The sequence below is a fragment of the Protopterus annectens genome, chromosome 7.part0 (assembly GCF_019279795.1).
Source record: "Protopterus annectens isolate FY-2018-M chromosome 7.part0, PAN1.0, whole genome shotgun sequence".
NCBI lineage: Eukaryota > Metazoa > Chordata > Ceratodontiformes > Protopteridae > Protopterus > Protopterus annectens.
The window spans coordinates 932554917-932574444 of record NC_056739.1 but is presented as its reverse complement, the minus strand read 5'-3'; positions in this window follow the sequence as shown (position 1 = coordinate 932574444).

Here is a 19528-nt window from a genome sequence, read left to right as displayed (position 1 = left end):
TGCATGCCTTCCGTCAAATCACATGCATGGTGTGTGTGTGTGTGTGTGTGTGTGTGTGTGTGTGTGTGTGTGTGTGTGTGTCTGGGTCTGTGTGTGCATCTGTGTATGTGTGTCTCTATTGTAATGTAGTGTCTTTGTTTGCCTTCACAGGTGATGTAGGTGTGTTACCTTCCTGCGGTCCATCTGATGTTATTGTCCCCACAGACTCTAGCAGTGATAATGAACATATGCTTGAGGTACAGGCATGGTTGTCAGGGGCTGAATCTGTGCCATTGGTTGCCATTCCACCTATATTCCCCTCTTCCCTGCACGCAGTTCTCATGCCAACGCATACCCCATCACCAGTGGCCATAGAGGAAGGACAGTTAGCATGTGTTAGCTTGGAACAGGAATGTGTGGTGGCTACGGAAGGTGTGTCTTCACACCATGGTGTCAGTCAAATGACTGCAAATGTGCCACACAGGCATGTGGCCAGTGCTACTCGTAGGAGGACCTCTGGCTGACATGCACCTGCAGGACAGAGCGCAGCAGCTGGTGTCACCAGACACATGTTTCAGACTGTAATGGCGGCACAGGCATGTGCTGAATGGCAGAACAGAGAAGGGCAGAGGCTTCAGAGGGCTGCTATCCATTCTTTAAATGACAACATCCAGGCATTGGCAAATGCTCAACAGCATATAGCTGAAGTTTTGGACAGACGATTGGGTGACATGGTTGGAATCCTTGACCGTGGCATGACAATCCGCGAGCGTGAGCTGTCTGTACTGGAACATCTGGTAGGATTGAGGCGTAGGCCACGAGGAAGTAGGCCAGCTACACCACCTGGTGCAGGTCTATGTGAATGAGCTACCTCACATGCCTGCTCCCATAGTGCTGGTAGCAGCAACAGTGCAGCTGGTGCTGCGCTGTCCACACCAGGACACAGCAGGCCACATGGACATGGCCACGGATGGTCCCAGTGGGGACACGGATCCAGTGGACATGTGTCATTGGACAGTACCCAATCTGTACCTCTGTCTGGTAGTGCCTGTGCAACCCCTGGCAGGCACTGGTCACGTGGCTGTGGCTGGACACAGTGAGCTGTAAATCCTGGTCTGTACAATCTGGAGCTGTCAATAATACCCCTGTGTAGGCCGGACACATGGCAGACCTGTGTGCACACATACACGCACACACCAGAAACATCTGTAGGGCACCGCAACACTCACATGCATAACAACCACACATTGCCAATTAGATCACAGGCCCTAACCCACACACATGATGTCATCCACTGGTGCAGCCTAGGCCCCTGGCAAACATTATCACTCTGTACATATGATGATGCCTGTGCCGCATCCCTGTCATCCACACCATCGGTGCAGGGACATGCTCATATGGTCTGATGCACAGGGTGAACAGAATAGGGAGATAAGTGTATATTACAACTGTCATGTACTGTTGACACGCAGCAGACATATCATGTAGTACAGGTTTAGAATGCATTGTTTTATGTTAACAGTATGTGTCTTGGTAACAACAGTAACAGCATGTTGGTAATGATGCCCTGCTTCCCTCCTTAAGGTCTAATTGCATGTGCCATTAAGTACCAGTGTTTGCAGTTTCCCCATGTGTAAATGTGGAGTACTCACAGGCATGTATGGCAATACCAGCATGCTATACGTAGCCTCAACCTCACTGTTAGAAAGGCTGACATTCCAAAGATGTCTACACATCTACTAATCCGGGAGCATGAGAGCTGTGTACTAAGCTACAGTGGCTAGAGACGTGACATCCATACCGGGTGACATCACAGGTACAGTTACATGGTGTGGGGATTTACACAGCGGTCTAGCTGATGTCAAGGGTAGCGGCCAGTTGATAGCATGAGGCCTCACTGTGTAGCAGTAATACACATTCACATTACAGGATGAGAACACACAACTACACAAAGACACACACAGACACACACAGACACAGGTGTTCAGACAAAGTAACATGCCCACACTCACGGGGTCAACAACACTATAACACACACACACTTGATAGTGTTGAGGTGAAGACCCCTGCCTATGTGGTAATCACCATGACAGTACTGTGCACCCACATGACGCGACACAGATAATGAACATGTACAGGTAGTCAGTAATGTCTAAGACCGACGGCATCAACAGGGTAGTAGATTGCATCACCTGGAGGGGTTAGGGGTCCTATCTGTTCACTATGGTAGCATACATCCTCACTCCATGCACCAGACAGCCATACATACATACACACACACACTGTGGAGTCCACAATTGAATTCACCTATGTCATGCACATACAGATAGCTAACATGTGTGATACACACACCACCCCTGCCTATGTCTTGCTTTCTACACTGCAGTATGTACAGATCTCTACAACAGGGTAGAGGGGTGTGTAACAATTGGGATGTATTCCCCACCATACGTGGAATATATGGACACACAAGCAAACACACATGGCAGTACTGTGAATCAAACACCTGCTATCTTATGATATGTCTGACATGCAGCAGTATTGCCTGCATTACAATGTGTACCAACGCTACCTTCGGCAATTGTGCTGCTATATGCACACGGGAGGACTTAAGTGTTACAGGTGTCAAGTGATTTACAGTCAGTGACACCCTGACCGCTGTGTAGGTTGTATGTCTTCACCTTCAATTAACAGAAACATAGCTTAGTGTTTGCACATGTTGTGGTAGGATGGCTTGTGACACACCTGTGAGCTGACTTCAGCAAACATCCATCTGCAAAGTTGGCCCACCAGTTTATGTACACACATCCATCCATACCTGATGTACATCTTACCATACTGTCAGTATTTCACCATATACAGGTGTCAATGATGGGGCTGCATTGCAACTGCATGTTGTGGTAAGACACAGATGAACTGCAAACATCAGCTACTGCACATGCATGGTAGCTGAATGCACACCACAACATGTACATATGTGTAGGTCCTACATTCCTGTCATGTAGCCATGTTTGTATGCATTGCAATTGGTGGACATGTGTGATGACATACATGACACATGGACTGTTGTATGATATGATAGTTGTCATGGGTAACCAGAACAGAGGGAATGTTAAGTCAGTCAGCATTGCTATCACACCTTATGTACTGTAAGCATTCAACAGCCATGGACCTACCTTCCATGTGCATGCGTGTAATTGCTGTAGCCACTTGTCTGCACGAGGGACAGCAAAAGCTATGCTATGTACATATATGTTGTGTGTGTGGGGGGCATATACATATCCACGGCAGGTACATGTATGTCATATCCGAACATGAGTGTGTTTACTGGTGTACAGCAACAGTTATCTGTTACAGCTGTATATGACCCAGGGCCCCTGTTATGTATACAGCCGACCTGGTTATGAACAGCGGTATCATTGCATTGCATAACACATGATGGAACCCTGTCATTACATGGGTAGTCTACACAGTTGCTGTAGAGCTAGGACAGTCCACTGGTCATGAGTAGCATTGTATTGTACTAATGTATGGATGTGTGTTGCTGTTCCAAGGACATGGTGATGTCTGAGGGCTACATCGTAGAATGCGGCATTTGACACTGTGATCTGCACCTGACACATCTTTGATGGCTTTTGAGAGTGTACTGGTCAGTACATGTGAGTGGCCTTCATGTACGTAGGGACACTACCACCTGGAGTGGTCTGTAATGGTGTTATGGCCCACATGTCTGTATCTGAGGTATATGGTGGTAGCGCTATTGTGCACAACTGAGCCTTATGCCAGGTGTTCCTCACTGCACAGATGTCAGTATTCCCCATTGTTGGATCTAGATTGGCAGCTGTGATTATGAATGCTACACATCTAGCACTGTTTAGCATACACATACAATGCAGTTGTCCTCTAGGTGTCAGGGTGTTTACCTGGTCTCAGGATATTCGTCTAAGAATGGTACTATATGTGCGAAGTAGCCACTCCTGGCAGGACATCACCATGGGTGGTATTAGTGTGCCAGGTTTAGATTGGTACAGCTAAGGTGATGGACAGCAGCAGACGTTGTGTAGAAGACCAGTGTCAGATATATGTAGTACAGCGTTCATGCTAACAATGATGACTATCGACACTCTGTGCCCTTCCGTGTTTAGAATCAGAGTGCATACAAGACATCCCTTCGCTACTAAGTGTGTGAGCATGTCCAGTACACCGTTGTGTAGATGGACACATAGTGCATTCCAAATGGACGTGTGCTACTGTGTGAGCATGCCCAGTGACACCTTGTGTCGGTTATGTGCCTCTATGTGTATGGGCATGACCATTGTAATCCTGTATAGTGATAGTGGTCATCCAGGCAACAGATGGCCATACCCCACTTCAGGATGGATTCCTACATTGAACACACTGGTTCACAGGTATGTACACCATAACTGCCAGCATCCATGTCGATGTCCACATTCCTAGAAGGTCATATTGACTTTAAAATGAACCAAGTGACGTACTGCTACCCTCTGTCGTCTCTTCAAAAGTATGCAGCAACCAACACCGTGGGTCGTCAACCAGCGTCTTTATTAAAAGTAACAAAAGTAACTAAGCGCTTTCTCCCTTCTCATAAGGGCATCATCAGAGTTACTTTACAACAGATATTTTGAGTTTAAATAACAAGACGTAATACACACACCCCTCCTTGGCCAACCAATCAACACTGTGAGATTACAAACAACGTCAATGGTAAAGTGCTCGATCAAATCTTTTTTGTATAAAGGGATATATAATGTATATATATAACTATAACAATAATATAACCAACAATTGTTAAAAACAACAGTTATTAAAAATCTAACTAGATAAACAATCATACTATACTGGTTTTCAAATGTTTCTCAAATAAAATAAAATAAATAATTTCAAAAATTCAAGTAATTCAAATAAACTGAGCTCTAAATTTTAACATACTGGCTAGGGATACATGTTCATTTATTCCTGGTGGTTTTGATGCATTGAGTCTTAGTTGCCACAAGCACTCCCTAACCTCAAACAGAACTTTATCATCACCACCATTTTCCTTGTACGGAATTCTGTCAATAATAAAAAACAAAAATCTCTTAAAGTCCCTACATGTCCTGCTGTGCATGTAAAGTGCGTTAGTAGTTTTTTTGTTCCTGATGTCCTCACATGTTCCATTATTCTAATTCTCAACTTCCTCGTGGTTTTACCACATAGAAGGAAGTGCAACTTAAACAGCTGGCCAAATAAACCACCATTTTGGTGTTGCAATCTACAAGACCTGGACTCGGAATCGACCTATTGAAATTATGCACCGTCACATACGGGCTGTTGTTAATATATTTACAGGTGCTACAAAACCCACATTTTTTCATCATGCATTGTTTATAAGGGCGATCTAAACCTACACTCTCCATAAGTTCTTTTAAGTTTCTGCCTCTACTAAAAATAAATGATGGTAAAACACCCAATACAGTAGTGGTCTCCGTTGAAATTGTCCCTGCCCATATATCCTGGACAGTTTGTATGATATTGGTGCTGTCCTCATTGTATGGCAAAATCATTGAATGACCAACCTTGTTCACTTTATCCTGACTGTTAGTAACTGGTAACCCTGCTGTCAAGATGGGTTTGTAGATAGTTTCTCTCTTCACTACAATTTCCTCCCTGGTCCTGTTAAGAACATCAAGGGGGTATCCTCTCTCTTGTAGCATGTTAATCAACATAACCATTTCTTTCTCAAATAGGATGTTGTCACTAATTAGTCTAGAAAGTCTCACCATCTGTCCCTTTACAATGTTCTTTTTTTGGAAATAAGGGTGACAACTTTCAAAATGGAGAAAGGAATTTGAATATGTTTTTTTACGGAATATACTGGACTTTAATGTGTGACTAGTCATGTCCTTCAATAACAAAATATCAAGAAATTCACATCTCTCCCTTTGTATATTGTGTGTAAACCTTAAAAAAGATGTACTTTTGTTTAGGGTTTCAACAAATTCCACAATGTCGTTTTCACTACCCTTCCAGAAAATCAATATGTCGTCTAAAAAGCGTACATATAATGCAATATCTTTTTGAAATCTGGAGGTATCTATAACTTCCCTTTCCCATTCTGTTAGGACCAAATTCGCATACAATGGGGCACATTTAGCACCCATAGCCACACCTGTGGTTTGCTTGTAATAGTCGCCCTCGAAATGGATATAGTTGTTGTTAAGAACCATTTCTAAAAGGTCCACCAACAGGTGTTGTTTCACTGTGTGGAGGGTAGATAGTCGCCCCAAACTGTTTTGAAACATGCTCAAACCTATTTCGTTAGGAATAACTGAAAATAAATTAATGATGTCGATAGTCAAGAAAATGTATTTGTCATCCCATACAGTATTCCTAATAATATCTAAGCAATGCCATGAGTCCTTAATAATTTGGGGTACCTTTAAGCAAATTTCCTTACAATGATAATCAATAAAAGATCTATGGTCAACCCTCCCTTTCGACCTATTGTCTCTGCTAAAAGGTCTAAAACAGAAACTCTGGCTTCTTTTATTGATTATCATTGTAAGGAAATTTGCTTAAAGGTACCCCAAATTATTAAGGACTCATGGCATTGCTTAGATATTATTAGATATTATTAGGTGCTGGGTGCATGGGTGCTAAATGTGCCCCATTGTATGCGAATTTGGTCCTAACAGAATGGGAAAGGGAAGTTATTGATACCTCCAGATTTCAAAAAGATATTGCATTATATGTACGCTTTTTAGACGACATATTGATTTTCTGGAAGGGTAGTGAGAACGACATTGTGGAATTTGTTGAAACCTTAAACAAAAGTACATCTTTTTTAAGGTTTACACACAATATACAAAGGGAGAGATGTGAATTTCTTGATATTTTGTTATTGAAGGACATGACTAGTCACACATTAAAGTCCAGTATATTCCGTAAAAAAACATATTCAAATTCCTTTCTCCATTTTGAAAGTTGTCACCCTTATTTCCAAAAAAAGAACATTGTAAAGGGACAGATGGTGAGACTTTCTAGACTAATTAGTGACAACATCCTATTTGAGAAAGAAATGGTTATGTTGATTAACATGCTACAAGAGAGAGGATACCCCCTTGATGTTCTTAACAGGACCAGGGAGGAAATTGTAGTGAAGAGAGAAACTATCTACAAACCCATCTTGACAGCAGGGTTACCAGTTACTAACAGTCAGGATAAAGTGAACAAGGTTGGTCATTCAATGATTTTGCCATACAATGAGGACAGCACCAATATCATACAAACTGTCCAGGATATATGGGCAGGGACAATTTCAACGGAGACCACTACTGTATTGGGTGTTTTACCATCATTTATTTTTAGTAGAGGCAGAAACTTAAAAGAACTTATGGAGAGTGTAGGTTTAGATCGCCCTTATAAACAATGCATGATGAAAAAATGTGGGTTTTGTAGCACCTGTAAATATATTAACAACAGCCCGTATGTGACGGTGCATAATTTCAATAGGTCGATTCCGAGTCCAGGTCTTGTAGATTGCAACACCAAAATGGTGGTTTATTTGGCCAGCTGTTTAAGTTGCACTTCCTTCTATGTGGGTAAAACCACGAGGAAGTTGAGAATTAGAATAATGGAACATGTGAGGGACATCAGGAACAAAAAAACTACTAACGCACTTTACATGCACAGCAGGACATGTAGGGACTTTAAGAGATTTTTGTTTTTTATTATTGACAGAATTCCGTACAAGGAAAATGGTGGTGATGATAAAGTTCTGCTTGAGGTTAGGGAGTGCTTGTGGCAACTAAGACTCAATGCATCAAAACCACCAGGAATAAATGAACATGTATCCCTAGCCAGTATGTTAAAATTTAGAGCTCAGTTTATTTGAATTACTTGAATTTTTGAAATTATTTATTTTATTTTATTTGAGAAACATTTGAAAACCAGTATAGTATGATTGTTTATTTAGTTAGACTTTTAATAACTGTTGTTTTTAACAATTGTTGGTTATATTATTGCTATAGTTACATATATACATTATATATCCCTTTTATACAAAAAAGATTTGATCGAGCACTTTACCATTGACGTTGTTTGTAATCTCACATTGTTGATTGGTTGGCCAAGGAGGGGTGTGTGTATTACGTCTTGTTATTTAAACTCAAAATATCTGTTGTAAAGTAACTCTGATGATGCCCTTATGAGAAGGGAGAAAGCGCTTAGTTACTTTTGTTACTTTTAATAAAGACGCTGGTTGACGACCCACGGTGTTGGTTGCTGCATACTTTTGAAGAGACGACAGAGGGTAGCAGTACGTCACTTGGTTCATTTTAAAGACCGTTGTGTGCCTGTGAACTTTTAAGGTCATATTGACTGTCTTGAAAGGTGTAGTGTCTGTGGCGTGTCTTGTATCTATGTAGTGTTGTAATAGTGGTCCGTAGATAGGCAGTTGTCCTGCTGACACCACTGGCATGTGTTTGTCTCAGTCTGCCTTGGGAAATTAATATGCTTTTAGACTGCTCACACTCCATACAATCCCTATCGGCGTCTTTTCCATTGCTGATGATGTCACCCACCTAGAAGTATGCCTCTGGGAGTGCTGGGCTCCAGTAATCTCGATAGCGCGTTCTGTAACTGCATAATGCCGTAGTGTGATAAAGTAGTTAGGTCTATGTTCTAATCCCAGCCCTGCCAAGTGTGTGTGTGTGTGTTTCCAGCTGTCTGGGGACAGAGTACTGCTTACTCTCCATACAATCCCTATCAGCATCTTTTCCATTGCTAATGATGTCACCCACCTAGACATATGCCTCTGGGAATGCTGTGATCTACTAATCTCCGTAGCGCATTCTATAACTGCGTAATGCTGTAGTGTGATACGGTAGTTAAGTCTATGTTCTAATCCCAGCCCTGCCAAGTGTGTGTGTGTTTCCAGCTGCCTGTGGACAGAGTAATGCTTTTAGACTGCTCACTCTCCATACAATCCCTATCGGCGTCTTTTCCATTGCTAATGATGTCACCCACCTAGAAGTATGCCTCTGGGAGTGCTGTGATCCAGTAATCTCAGTAGCGCATTCTGTAACTTCGTAATGCTGTAGTGTGATAAGATAATTAGGTCTATGTTCTAATCCCAAACCTGCCAAGTGTGTGTGTGTGTTTTCAGCTGCCTGGGGACAGAGTACAGCTTTTAGACTGCTCACTCTCCATACAATCCCTATCGGCGTCTTTTCCATTGCTAATGATGTCACCCACCTAGAAATAAGCCTCTGGGAGTGCTGTGATCTAATAATCTCGATAGCGTGTTCTGTCACTGCATAATGCTGTAGTGTGAAAAGGTAGTTAGGTCTATGCTCTAATCCAAGCCCTGCCAAATGTGTGTTTCCAGCTACCTGGAGACAGAGTACTGCTTTTAGACTGCTAACTCTCCATGCAATCCTTATCGGCAGCTTTTCCATTGCTAATTATGTCACCCACCTAGAAGTATGCCTCTGGGAGTGCTGTGACCCAATAATCTCGGTAGTGCGTTCTGTAACTGTGTAATGCTGTCATGTGATAAGGTAGTTAGGTCTATGTTCTAATCCCAACCCTGCAAAGTGTGTGTTTCCAGCTGTCTGGGGACAGAGTAATGCTTTTAGACTGCTCACTCTCCATACAATCCCTATTGGCATCTTTGCCTTTGCTGATGATATCACCCACCTAGAAGTATGCCTCTGGGAGTGCTGTGATCCAGTAATCTTGATAGTACGTTGTATAACTATGTAATGCTGTAGTGTGACAGAATTAACAGGCAGGTGTTCTATTCCAAGGCATGACAGGTGTGTGTGGTAGGCAGTCATATCCTATGTGTTGGTATCTGTGAGTGGCTAGCTCCAGGATGAGTTGAGTGTGTTTTGTTGCTTTCCTATATAGTGTCCACAAATGTCATGATCGCCCCAGAGACTGGGTTGGCAAAACATACACATACATCCGCCAATAGGTCTGGTGAGTAACTGTCAACAGCTCTACTCTTACCCTTAATACAGTCTGACCTGTGGGACACAATGAAACACACTTGCCTTGATAGTAACACCAATACATAATGCAGGTGGCACATGTGGTTTCCTTTTCATTCTTGTCTAATGCTTTGGTGTCATGTGGTCCACTGTTGTGATATAAAATCTATATCTACGTATGTGTGTGTATATGTATATGTGTGTGTGTGTGTGCATGCATGTGTGTGTGTATATATATATATATATATATATATATATATATATATATATATATATATAGATATAGATATATATGTGGACATTAGCACACATAAATCTACATGATGGAATACATGTCTTATACTATTGAATGTCTGTGCTGGATGACCTGTACATGATCACCTCAGATGTATGTATACCTGCCATGGCTTAGTGGTAAAGCACATAGTCTGTGATGTGCAGGGTCCCGGGTTCTAGTCGTGTAGAGACAGGTTATTTTGTTGCTGGGAAGAACAAGGGACATCGAATACAGTGATAGTAAGGCACGTTTAACCAGTTGTGTGTGGATCTGAGCGACAGTAAGCAGTGGTTATTATTTTGGAGGATCAGTATAGGTCATATAACTATACATTAGAAGACAATACTATGCAAATGAGGTTGAAAATACTGAATCCCATTTATCCACAGGGTGTGATGCAGATCCCAAGAGTATATGTCTATAGACAGCCAGGTGCAGGACTCAAATATAGGTTAAAGCATGGGGGGGGGGGTGTCAGGCATACTGTACGTACATTGGAGCCCTGTGCCTCAGGATTGCTCCTGCCTTAGCACGCCTAAGCTAGGGGTGTGTCTATACCTGCCTAGTGAAATTGGGAGGAACAACAACAGTAGTGGAGTAGTCAAGGTGAACAAGCTGCGCAAACAGGTGATAATTAGCACAATCAGCAGATTACATGCCCAGCCTGGACCAGAACACTACGGTAAAGTGACCAAGCACCGTACATGCAGGTTTCTTCCACACTCTACACCACCAGTGTATACATGCGGGGACATTTCTTGACACACTCCAACCAAATGAGAAGGGCTGCAGCAGGCAACATAGACCAACATGTGCAGGAGGCTGAGGGTGGTGAGGATGTGAATGCTGCCAAACAACCCTTAGTGAGGAGACAGAAGACTTTACAGACCCAGGGTAACCTACCAGGGGCTCATGAGCTGGAGATAGTGGAGTGCTATGGGTTGGACAGAGACCTCCTACAGCAGCTTGTTGAGCTGTGCCGGTCACACCTGACACATCGAACAGGCCGAGGGAAACCCATCCCAGTGGATACCAAGGTATGTGTAGGCCTAGGTATACTAGCCACAGGTTCTCCCAAAGCACAACTGGGGATATCATGGGGATCCCACAGGCATCTGCATCCAGAGTATTGCACCAGTTCCTAGATGCCATGTCACCACATGCCAGTGAGCATGTACATGTCCTCATCACATGTGAGGTGTTGACCAGCAATATGCGTCTCCTCCACCGAATGGCAGACTACCCTGAGGTACTTGTGAGCTATAGCCTGCACGCATGTACGCATCAAAGCACCACCCAGTGAGCAGGGTAGGGCCTACATTGACCACAGGGGCATACCCTCCAACAGCTAGGTCGTATGCAATGGCCAGGGCATTATGCTGAATGTGTGTGCTGGCTGCCCTGGAAGCTTTGACGATTCTGATATATGGCATCTGACACAGCTGTACCACACCTTTGCCAATATGGACATCCCCTACAGTCACCTAGTGGGGGATGCTGGGTAACCACTGGAGTCGTGGCTGATGACACCCATCAGCAATGCACACACACCTGAACAACTAAACCATAATGAGGCACACGCACAGGCTAGACATATAATTGAGCGTGTGTTTGGGATGCTCAGGTCACTGTTCTGGTGTCTGGACACATCCGGTGGAGCCTTGCAGTATTCACCAGCTACATGCACCCAAATTGTTATGGTATGTGCTATGCTACACAATATGAGCCTGCAGAAACAGTTGCAGCAGGAACAACATGGGGCAGGGCCACACAGCCCCCCATCAATGCCAAGGCCTGTACAGGCACACTATGACTCGGAAAAGGAACTACCTGAGCTGGACTCAGTATGCGAAAGGAGGCATGCACAGTATGACCTGCCCTTGGCAAAGAGGCAACGCATGGCATATGCACCGACACAGTAGGTTCCCAGGGAATTTCACCCTCTCTGACTCACACAGACAGTAAAAGGGATGCCAAACATGACATTACCTGTGCTCAGCCATGTATAGGAAGTGCTCTGTGTGCATCCGACATAGGCAGCCCTCCAGCACCATCCTCAGGTCTGGCACACCCCCAAGGTAAGTCAATCAACCTACCAATTGGCAGTTGTATTAGAATGTGTTTTTACCTATAGCTATGGTATGGATGTGAGCATACAAGGGAATTTGGTGGCCGACTGTTAGGGCAGCAGACAGTACACATCCATAGTGGCACAATGACATCTGTAGCACATACTGGGGTCACAATAGTAGCCAGTAGTACACAGGGTGTCCTAACCCACTGCAGGTTATGGGCTGAACATCATGTGTGTCCATACAGCCCACACAAGTCTCATACAGCTGGACAGGTGTAAACCAAAACAGACAAATGCTATACAATGGCCTCTGAATATGCCCAATGGATGACCCCAACCCCCACAGACACACACACAGACTACAGCAGGCCAGGCAGTTGGATGTAGGTTGTGAAGGCTAGGACGTCTGACACCACTATGCTGGTAATTAAAGCTAGGATCTGAAGTACACTGGTATGCCTCTAGCCAGCAAATTAGGTAGGTCCACACACTGAAATGGTGCACCTGGCATACCAGTACAGTAGTAGCAAAGTGTACAACTGTCAGCTGTGCCCCCCTTCTAACATACACATGTGAAAGTCATGTGTGCCACCCCTGGTGCTGTGTAGGAATGTGGATACAGTTGGATGTCCCCCCACGCTGTGCAGAAATGTAGCAACAGTCAATGCCACATGACCATTGGTAACCCTGCAGACAGAGCATGCCACCTGTCAGTGTACAATGCAGGGGTCGGCACCACAGTACTGACTAACTGGCTACACATGCGATCCAGTTGACCATACTGGGCATGCTCAAACACATGAAGGTATGACGGTAATGTCAGTCGACAACATGTGTAACGGTCATACTGGGCATGCTGATACACTTAAACACAAGACGGCCAGGTCTGCAAACACCAGTGGTCTGGACATATCTGCCAGTACATTTCTATACTGTTGGATGACTGTGCTGTATGGTATGTGTGTGTTACTGTCTATTGTCTGTATATATGTCATTGTGTATTGGTAATTCAGATCAACTGTGTGCGCAGGGTGTTGCTACCAACACTTGCAAAGGACAGTTCTTTGCTTGCGGACAGAACAAGGCCTTTGGATATGGAGTGGGTAAGGTACATTGCAGCAGTTGGGAGCGGTTGTGCATGGCTTTGCACAGTGTTAAGCACTGCTGACCTCTCGTTACAGCTCCTTATACTTGTTTACTTGATTATGTGTCATTACCTTATGGAGACTGCAAACCTTTACTTGAAGTTAAAGAGCTTAGATGGCAGATTAGACTTCAGGCTGACACGCCCCCTGGCCTTAATGGGAATCTTAATGTGAGAAGCATTCCCAAATGGATCAGATAGGAGTGGCAGTTCCCTCTCCTACCAGTACAATTTTCTGGAACTTTAGAATTTTAGAATGTTATTTCACATCTAGTGTATTTTTGAATTATCCATTGCATAATTCTGATGAAGTTTGATTAGTGAACACTGCATTAGCGGACAAAAGCGCTTAATTTATGTTGTGATATAAATGTTTTTTTCTGCAACAGGTTTACAAGGATTTATTAAATATTCTACACTGAAGATTCGTTTCCAGTTCTTCCTTTGGTACTATAGTTTTGTTGTTTGTTTTTGTACCTTACCTCGTGGTGGACAGTTTTGGACTGTTTATATATAAATATATACATGACATGGTAGGTACACCTGGGTAATACCAGTTCAACTTTGACACATCCTGACAAGAACGGCTTGGACCGCAGATGGGCAGATTTTGGCCGAATGCTCTGACCATTGGTAGGGTTGCCACCTTTTCATATGGCCAGGATGGGATATATTTCGGACACAGATCAGATTCTACAGGACAACACATACCCACAGTCAGTACAATGGATAATACTTTTGTTTTATGCCTACATGTTAGCTTATTGTTGTAGCAGTTTATATGCTCCTTCTGTTTCGTTTACTTGCTTATTCTATTTCTTGTAACATGTGGTATGTTACATATGGAAATAACTATTGTATGTGACTATTACATGCGATGTGGGACATAATTATGTCATACGGTCACAGGATATTTTACATTTATAATGGTTTTGGTATGGACCCAACTGCCCAGCCGTGTACTATCCCTCACAATGTGGGACAGGTGGTAACCCTGACCATTGGCATAGACTTAGCTATTGGCGGCACATTAACATGATGCATTTCACTTTCACTTGGTATAACTGTCAACACTGCATTAGAATACGGGAACACGGTTTTAAATGTCAGTTGTTCGAGGGATGGAGACTCGGTATTCGCTAACGTGCAATTGTGTTTGCTTATTAATTTTGTGTTCGCAAGAACTGTCTTGCATGCTTTGCATACATTTCAGCATCCACGGGCACTGACAGGTGTAATTACTATTGCAGGCTGACTGTAATATTCAGCATTTTAGGTTGCACGTGAACAGCCGACATTTCCATGCCTCCATGCGGCACTTCAACACGCCCCATGCACTCGCGCTCGTTTCCTATGCACGTGGCTGTGGTGGCAGTGCACCTTCATTAATATACATATGGCACTACTGCGCCATCTGCATGCTGCACAGTCAGTACAAGCCTAACGCCGGCCTTGCGCCGAGCTTCATGAATCCCGGGGATGGTCTCCCACATATATTTATACAACATTGTTCCATTATTCCATTCCACTCATATTGAAGCGTTCTATGCTTCATTCATTTCTGTGGTTTTGTTTCATGTTATTTTTGTTATAATTTTTATTTTACTTGCTGTGGTTTTGTTACATTACTTTTCATTCTAAGTTTCAGCTTAACTATTGTGACTTAATACTGTAATATATATTTAGAGTTAGCTCTCTTGGCTTCCACTGCAATAGGACACTGATTTCCCTGACAGATCATCTAGGTAAACGTTTTGGTAAACAAATGCACAATAAATGAATTAAATAAATAAATTAAACAATTGATGCAAAAAGACACAATAAGCTTCTGTTTTAATGTACTATTTAATATATTAGTATACTTAGGAATAACCCTAATGTCCAGAATTTTGTGGGTCCTGTAGGCCTCATAGAGAGATCTTGTGAGGCCATCCTATCATTTTATTATACAAGACCTAAATGAGTACATCTGTATTTTGTGAAACAAATCACATTTGCTATCTGAGTTATAGTAAGGGTATATGTCAGAAATATACCTCCATATCACTTCATAGGAGTCCAGTAAAACCCTATAAGTAGTTTAAGGTAAGTGTTTTGCCATGTGGGAATTTCTTTTACAGATTATAAAAGGGGATGGGAACATTTATTTGAGATAATCAAACCCATATTATACAATTAGACTCCATTTGTGCTACTTGTTTTTTCATTTGTTTGTTTTAAATTACCTTCTCAAGATCCTGTAAATGTCAGCTTATTTAATTTAAATAAAACAACATTATACATATGTATTTTTGTATGAATTAATCACCATTAGAAACTGTATGTCTTAAATATGGGATAGCTTCACTGACTCCAACCATTGAATGATACTTTATTCGCAAATAGTTTTAAAAATCAGAATTTGGAAAGTCATGCAAGCTGTACATTTTCCTAAATATATTGAATATTGCAAAATCCCTACTTGGAACGTCCTCAGTTGTTTTTATTCCTGCCCTGTGTCAGCTTCACATCAAAATGTGAAATTTATTTACATCTACTCTTAGACGGTATGAAAAGTATGTTGTCTGCTGTTCAACAAATGTCTTTCGTTAGTCCAGCGCACAAATGTCTTTCTTTAGTCCAGCACATGTAAGAAGTTTTCATGAAATACCATGTGGCCCATGGTCAAAAAATGACACAGAGATTCACTAAATGGAAAAATACAAGTCTAGTGAGTGCCTCTGTGCATCACTACAGTGCTCTGGGTAAAAGTACAAACCACTAAACCAAAATTGGAAACATGAACACAAACTTGGAAAAACAAAAGTCTTCTCAACTGACCAGAAATTCACTTTATTGTAGAACACGAAAGTACTGAAAACTGAATAAGATTAAGCGCTATTCATTTAACACTTTGGCTAAACTTCTTCAGATAAACATTAGCTAAAATTACATGCTTATAAAACACTGCTCAGTAAGCTTAATTAGACAAGTGTTTAAAATCAATTAACTTTGAAAATCACTGTGGGTGTTGTTTTAAAGAGAACCAAGTACCTAGATTAAACCTCAGCTAAATGTGCTTCATCCCTACTATCTGCAGGTAAGTAATGTATACAGGAAATATAAAACCATATAAAAATATAAAAAAGTATGTATATGTAATCAAATATATATAAATATATATATAAATATTTTTTACTAATACAAATGTCTAAGTAAAACAGTATGCATGGGTAAATAAATATCACTCTACAAACAATGAGTAACATCTTAACAACAGACTGTTGACTTAAACATTTACTGTTTACAAAGTGTAGACTAGGAACATAGGCACTACACTTATAGTGATTGTCTTTCCAGGCTTTTCAGTTTTAGGACACACGCTAAAGAACAAACTTCGTTCAAACCTGGTGGACATGCAGCATTCACTTGCAACTGCCACATTAGCTCATGTTTCTCCAACAGAAGCAAGGTAGGACTGCCATGACTGCCAGTGGGAGCATGGTCAATAGCCCTAAATTTGAATTTGTGTAATGGATAGTCAGTACAGTGACAGGCTAGGGCATTTTCCCCTTTGTTCTTGCTAATATTATATACATGTTCATACACATGTTCCCTCAGCTTGTGGTCCGTCTTGCCTATGTAAAAGGCTGGGCAGGTTTGGCATATGGCTAAATATATCACAGATTTTGAATTACAGTTTAATCTATATTTGGTGTTAAATTTTAGGGGTCCAATTTTAAACATTTGCTCCGTGTCCATGAACTTACATTGGTTACAGGATTCACATTTGTACATTCCTGTACTTCTGCAAGTATTAATCTTCTCACCTTCATTTAAACTTTTTAAATTCCTTCCTTTTCTATAAGTAATTACAGGTGAGGATCCTAGTTTCTGTACCACCATTTTAGCTGTTTGCAATAAAGCCCAGTTTTTCCATAGTATTTGCCTTACCTCAATCACGTCTGTTGAATACATTGTTGTAAAGCTTAAAGTAAATTAAGGATTAGTGTTGTTCACTTCTATGCATCCTGTCACATTCAGGAAGGTTACCATAGACATTGTAAGTGCTGTTACACTGTCATTATAGACATGTCCAACGTCATGGTAAAGAACAGGGGTGAACACCCCTAGTTCACGTTTTAGCTTAACTTCTGTAATTACTTCCATTAACAAGGTTTCCGGGTATCCCCTATGAGCAAACATACTTCAAAATGTTGTGCACACTTCGCTTAGATAAATCTACTGTCCTCACTCATCATCCTGGCGGCTCACACCAGTTTACCCTTAAGGACAGATTTCTTTTGATGCCAAGGGTGCGAGCTAGAAAAGTACAAAAGGTGTTGCAATAAGTTTCTTTCCTGTATATACAGGATGTATACTTTTGGTTTGTCCTGTCTTTCCTTAATTCAATGTCCAGGCAGTTCAGTTTTTCCTCATTAAAGGAACTTGTGAATTTTAAAAACCTGGCGGTGTTGTTAAAGCAATTCACCATGTCACATGCATTCTGACTGTACCCTTTTAATATTATACAAATGTCATCCAGGAACCATGTGTAGAAGAAAATGTACTTGTTAATAGCTTCATTAGTCAAGAAGAATTGGTGCTCCCATTGTGCCATTACTAGGAAAAAACTATCTTACACTTGTTGAAGGTTTACCAGTGGAAAAGTGAAGCAAATAAAGAAAAGGACCTCTGGTATTCCACCACAGCAAAAATCTACCTCAATAGAGTCCTGTGTCAAAAGAGCAAGCAAATTTAATGAAAAAAGTAAAAACAGCATTAAAATTCCATAGTGATAAAACGATAAGCACTTTTGGCTATTTAGCCTTCTTCAGATCGTTATCTTTTGGTAGCAATGCTTAATATTTATACTAAAAACTAACCAACAAGGTTTAAAATCAATTGACTTCTAAACCAATCATGTCAATTCATTCTTAGTCTTTATTAGAATATCCAGTAATCTTTCTTTGCACTACTAAGAAGCCAATAGCTATGATTTAAAATTGGTGCCAAAATATGCTAATATACTATGTTGGCCCATCCTACTTCAGCTATATGCTAATATGCACTTCTCTGCCTAGCTTTTTACTGGCTAAGTGCCGAATGTATCATTCCAATAGATTTAGTTTTACATAGCTTTCCTGTTTCCACTTTGCTGCCATCCAGTGGCCAAAGTGTAATACTAGCTTTTTAAAGATTTTTCAGAAGCATTTGTTTCCATTATTTTTATTATTGCATGGCTTCCCTGTTTCCACTTTGCTGCCATCTAGTGGCCAAAGTGTAATACTAGCTTTTTAAAGATTTTTTCAAAAGCATTTGTTTTATTTTTCTTTGTTTGTCATATATAAACTTACTATAATTAACTTTAACTAACAGATTGCCTGTCTGGAATTTTTATATATAGTCTTCTTTTACAGTTATCTACTTCTCCAGATATACGAAGCAATTCTTATCTATGACTACCAAACTATTAAAATATTAAAATATTACTGACACAGCTGACAGCATGGTCACTATGTCAACTCTGCTTCCATCAGCACAGAAATGCATAACTGCACATTACAATTTTATATCCTTTTACTACATAGAGAGTCTATTATTCACTAAATATATAAATATATGAAATGACGTCCCTATTCACTGCCTTGATAGAAAACAATGTCCAAATATACCTGTTGTAAAACTATCACTATTATGAAGCATGTGTAGAAGAAAATGTACTTGTTAATAGCTTCATTAGCCAAGACAAATTGGTGTTCCTATTGTGCCATTAGTATGTTGGAGAAGCTGACACCACATGGTGAACCCATGGCAACACCAATTTGTTGTAGGTAATGTTCCTTGTTGAACAGAAAGAAGTTATTTTCTATGATTATTTCCAAAAGTACCTCTATGCTGCGGTGGTGGTGCTGCATTAGTCTTGTCGCCTCACAATGAGATGTTGTCCTGTTCGATTCTCAGCTAGAGCATCTTCTGTGTGGAGACATGTGTGAATGGGTGTACCTTCATTGAAGGTTGTACGTCAGGGCCGGCAACTCGGCATGTAAAAATGTACTGCCAATCATTAGCGGACCAGA